We start from the raw sequence: 5,803 nt of genomic DNA on the forward strand, positions 1-5,803 counted from the left end.
TGCTTCTGGGTTCCACATCCCCTTTTTCCTTTCACAAGTCTTGTTCATCTGCTTTCCAGCTTTCAAAATCTTTTTTGCTGTCATCTCTTCTATAATTCTTTTTGCATTGCCAGGTTTATGCTTAATTTAAAAACAAACAAACTGTCATTTTGGGAACTTTCCAGAACACTCTGTGATAGGTGGAGGAGCAGCGGCTACCTGAGCTGCATGCAACAACGTGCTCTCTCCTGCTCCTGCACACCTGCTTCGGCCTGCTCACTGGCTGTCAAAAATGGTGAAAGAAACCACTTACTATGATGTTTTGGGGGTCAAACCCAATGCCACCCAGGAAGAACTGAAAAAGGCTTGTAGGAAGCTGGCCTTGGGAAGTACCACCCTGATAAGAATCCAAATGAAGAAGAGTTTAAACATTTCTCAAGCTTACAAAGTGCTCTCTGATGCAACGCAAAGGGAATTATATGACAAAGGATGAGAACAAGCAATAAAGGAAGGTGGAGCGGGTGGTGGTTTTGGTTCCCCCATGGGCATCTTTGATATGTTTTTTGGAGGAAAAGAAAGGATGCAAAGAGAAAGCAGAGGTAAAAACATTGTGCATCAGCTCTCCATAACCTTAAAAGACTTATATAATGGTGCAGCAAAAAACTAGCTCTGCAAAAGAATGTGATTTGTGACAAATGTGAAGGCCGAGGTGGTCAGAAAGGAGCAGTAGAGTGCTGTCCCAGTTGCCAAGGTTCTGGAATGCAAACAAGAATTCATCAGATAAGACTTGGAATGGTTCAGCAAATTCAGTCTGTGTGCATGGAGTGCCAGGGCCATGGGGACCATTCCTAAAGATAGATGTAAAAGCTGCAACAGGAGGAAGATAGTTTGAGAGAAGATTCTAGAAGTTCATATTGCTAAAGGCATGAAAGATGGCCAGAAGATAACATTCCATGGTGAAGGAGACCAAGAACCAGGACTGGAGCCAGGATATATTATCATTGTTTTAGATCAGAAGGAACATGCTGTTTTCACTTGACAAGGAGAAGACCTTTTCATGTGTATGGACATACAGCTGGTTGAAGCATTGTGTGGTTTCCAAAAGCCAATAGCTACTCTTGACAATCAAAACATATTCATCACCTCTCATCCAGGTCAGATTGTCAAGCATGGAGATACCAAGAGATTAAATGAAGGCATGCCAATTTATCGTAGACCGTATGAAAAGGGTCGCCTAATCATCGAATTTAAGGTAAACTTTCCTGAGAATGGCTTTCTTTCTCCTGATAAACTCTCTTTGCTGGAAAAACTCCTACCTGAAAGGAAGGAAGTAGAAGAGACTGATGAAATGGACCAGGTGGAACTGGTGGACTTTGATCCAAATCAAGAAAGATGGCGCCATTACAATGGAGAAGCATATGAGGATGGTGAACATCATCCTAGGGGTGGTGTTCAGTGTCAGACCTCTTAATGGGGCCAGTGAATAACACTCACTGCTGGCATCATACTGTATATACAGTAGTGAATGAGCGAAAGACTGTAATCATAATATGCTCACTACTTGCTATATTTTTTGTTTCAATATTCAAGTATAGTAGTGTTTTAAAAGTTAAAATGAAGAATAAACTCAAATTAAAAAACTGTCATTTTAGTGGACTTTTGTAAGATAGATGAAATAAATGTTTCTTTAATTTTGATTGGAATTATTAACCCTTCTTTTTCATTGGTGCCAACCTTCTTATCATTATGATGACTATAGCAAGCTACTGCATTGGGACATATGATGACAATATACTGTTTAAAATGAGAAAAACTTAGGGTCTCTATATTTCAACACAGTACAAGTTTTTAAATGTTTTTCACTGACCTGATTCAATGACTGAATCATTTGGTTTATTTAAGCGCAGTAGTTAAGAAGGCTGAGTCAAATGTGGTTTGTTTTTCCAAACTTTCTAAGGAGTGTAGTAGATATTTATTTTGTGTATCTGTCTGTAATATACCAACATATTCTGGTAATCCGTTTAATTTTTCATTGGGAACTACCCCCTCCCACTCTCTGTCCAAGTGTTTGAATGGGCCTAGGCCTGGATGATGCACATGATTCAGCTTGGTTAACCCTTTGAGTGCCAACCAATATCCTAGGAACTATGCTAAAATTGCCAAGGCATTTTTGCTGATTTTACAGCAGTTTAGGAAAAAAAATTATGAATCGCAAGTAAATGAAGTTACATATTCAAAAACTTAAAGAAACCTTTACTACATTGACATATTTAGCAATATCATCATCACTAATAAAAGCAGACTTAGAACTGGACTCCATTTTGAAGCTTTGATAGTACTCCCAGCACTTTTGGCGAAAGACAGGAGGAGTGCGATCACTCTAGGGGGTAAGGTATAGGTTTCACCCTCTGACTACCGTGGTTGGTTCAGGGATGAGTACCTGATCCAAACCAGTTTAACCTAGCACCTAGAACTTTCACTGGAACTCTTCAGGAAGATATAATCTTTCTTAGTATGGTCACTAAGCTGGGAGGCTGTAAGGCCAAAGATGCTGGTGGCCATGTTGCCCCCATGTAGGCAAATACCTGTGCATGAGTAAAGAAAAGGACACAGAAAAAAATGAGATTGAAATCTGATGATGTTGCTTGTTGCTAGAGACCCTGGGTCCATCAATGCCTGAAAAATCTGTCCTTAGACATTCTATGAACCAATGAATTTTCAATTGTTGAAAATTAGTTTATATTGGGTTTCTGCTTTGTGCAACCATAGAGGTCATAACCAAAGTAGAATATGTACAAAGCCTTGGATGTGTGTGTGTGTGTGTGTGTGTGTGTGTGTGTGTGTGTGATAGAGAGAGAGAGAAAGATAATATGATTTCTAAAGAAATCATTGCTCTTACTTTCTTAAGTATAAATATAAAGCCATTGTGCTTGTAGAAATAAGTAAAGCTAGGTTGTTCATGTGAATATGGACTTTTTATGTGTGAATAAAATAAGAAAGCATGATGCTAGAGGTATGACTCTTGATAGAGTCTTTTTCAAAGACTTTGAGGATGATTTCATCTAACATTAACAGCTCACAGAGGAATTTCAGAGGGTAAAAAAAAGTGAACATTACATGATTCCACCAGATGTGGGATAAGGGAATAATTTTAGAATTTAAATAACTAAAGAGTGTCTCTGGTGTGATTCTAATGTTTCAGTATATGCAAATTAGATTTTATATAGTGCATCGAATAATATGGCCAACAATGGGGTGAAATCTAACTTTAATTGAAAGCAGAAATAGAGGAAAGCTGGGATTGGGAAGCATAATTTCCAGTTCTAACAAAAGCTGTTTACACTGTGTATTAAAAATAGGCCATAATTTTTAAAAAATCAGAGAGATCAGTAGAAAGGAATTCATTTCAAGGAATGAAAGCAGATTGAGAGACATTGGATAAAATTCTATATATTTGGCAGTCATTCAAATGTAAGAGAAATTATTATGCACAATTTAAAAAATTGTTCATAACAAAGCAGTTAATAGGGAAAGGAATGAAATATTGTTAGATTGGGAAGCAGAATTGATAGAAATAATATCAGAACAGCATTTTGATATGAATTTGATATGAATCATTTAAAATTACGTTTTCTGCAGTTTTTGCTTGAGATATCAGCTTGGACTCATAATCAAAGCAAACATAACACTGACACCTAATTCTCAGACTATGGAACACTTCTGCTTCTCCCACATCTCACCACTACATTACTAAAGGTCTGTTTACAACAGTTTTGTTTACCCAGTACTAAACTATAAGGAAAAAAATATAAGACGTAGCAAAAGAAAGAAAACACAATTTGAAGATATAGAACAAGAATCAGACTCAGATATGGTAGGAAGTGCTGGAATAATCATATTGGGAATTTAAAACAACTGTGATTAATATACTGAGAGCTCTAATGGATAAAGTAGAGAGAATGTATGAACAAGAAGGCAATGTAGGCTGAAAGATGGAAATTCTAAGAAAGAACCAAAAAGAAATCATAGAGATTAACATGGCAATAACACTATAACAAGAATGAAGAGTGACTTCAATGGGCTTTTTAGTAGACTGGACATAGCTGAGGATAGAATCTCAGAGCAGGATATATCAGTAAAATGCTCAAAAACGAAAGAACCAAGAGAAAAAGTTCTATATATATATAAAAGCCTAAGTGACCGTTATGACCGGTCGACCTAATGACTAGTCTCTATGATGTTCACTGACCACCAGGGGGCAGATGCTCAAAGCAGGAGCTGCTCCCTGGTGGTCAGTGCGCTCCCACAGCCAACCTCTCACAGCTGACCAACCTCCCTCGCTCTGGCCAGCCAGGTACCCCTCTACCCCTCTGATGGGCCCTGATTGCCAGCCAGGCCGAGGAACCCCACCCATGCATGAATTCATGCACTGGGCCTCTAGTACTGTAATAAAACTAGAACAGAATATCCATGAACTGCCTAAAAACTATAAAAGGTACAATATATGCATAATAGGAATACCAGAAGAGAGAAAGGAACAAATAAGGCATGAGAAGAAACATTTGAAACCAAAATGTCTATAAATTTCCCCAAATTAATGTCAGGCACCAAACCACAGATCCAGGAGGTGTCAGAGCACACTACTCTGGATAAATGAAGTAAACAAACAAACAAACAACAATGAAAACACACAGTTTCATTTTCAAACTAAAGAAAATCAAAGATTAAGGAAAAATCCTGATGAAAGCCAATGGGGGAAAAACACTTTACCTATGCAGCAGCAAATATAAGAATTACATCTGACTTCTCCTCAGAAACGATGCAGGCAAGAAATCTTAGAGATGATTTAATAATTAAAAGGGAAAAAAAGAAAAACCCCTACCCACCTAAAATTCTGTACCCTGTAAAATTATCCTTCCAAAGTGAAGGGATTAATAAAGACTTTCTCAGATAAAATTAAGGAGGTTTATTGTCATTATATTTGCAAGAAATGTTGAAAATTATTTAGAGAGAGAAAAAGATATAGATCAGACACTTAGATTTACATAAAGAAGAGTAGCAAAGAAGAAATAAGTGAAAGTAAACTAAGGACTTATTTTTTTATTCTTTAAGGATATAACATATAACAGTTTTTTCCAAATAAGTATAGCAAGTAAACCAAAAGCTGTGTCTTTAAAAAAAATCAACAAACTTGATAAAGCTCTTACCTAGCTAACTAAGAAAATAAAGAGAAAACACAAATTACTAATATTAGAAATGAAAGAGGAGACATCACTACAAATACTTGGACATTGAAAGGATAATAATGAATACTATGAATAAGTTTATAATCACAGTTTTGTTAACCTAAATGGACCAATTCCTTGAACAACACAATCTGCCAAAACTCACAAGAATAAACAGACCATATGAGTAGGCCTATATCTATTAAAGAAATTGAATCAATAATTAATAATCTTCCAAAACAGAAAGCATCAGTCTCAGATGGATTAACTGATGAATTTTACCAAACATTTAAGAAATAAATGATACCAATTCTCTATAGTTTCTTTCAGAAATAGAAGCAGAAGGCACACTTAACTCAGTCTATGAGGCCAGCATTTCCCTAATATCAAAATCAGACAAAGGCATTACAATAAAACTGCAGACCAAAATCTCTCATGAACATAGATGTAACTTTCCTCAATAAAATATTATCAAATCAAATCCAATAATGTATACAAAGAATTATATATGAAAACCAGTGGGATTTATCCCAGTTATGCAAGACTGGTTCAACATTCAAAAATCAATTAATGTAATCAATCACATCAACAGGCTAAAG

General features: G+C 36.4%; 1 pseudogene; it reads left to right on the top strand.

Moving 5' to 3' along the window:
- The first annotated feature begins 256 nt into the window (after window positions 1-256).
- Window positions 257-1,473, top strand: LOC118660568 (annotated as a pseudogene).
- The last annotated feature ends 4,330 nt before the right edge of the window (window positions 1,474-5,803 follow it).

This window comes from Myotis myotis, unplaced genomic scaffold (assembly GCF_014108235.1).
Source record: "Myotis myotis isolate mMyoMyo1 unplaced genomic scaffold, mMyoMyo1.p scaffold_m19_p_7, whole genome shotgun sequence".
NCBI classification, from domain to species: domain Eukaryota; kingdom Metazoa; phylum Chordata; class Mammalia; order Chiroptera; family Vespertilionidae; genus Myotis; species Myotis myotis.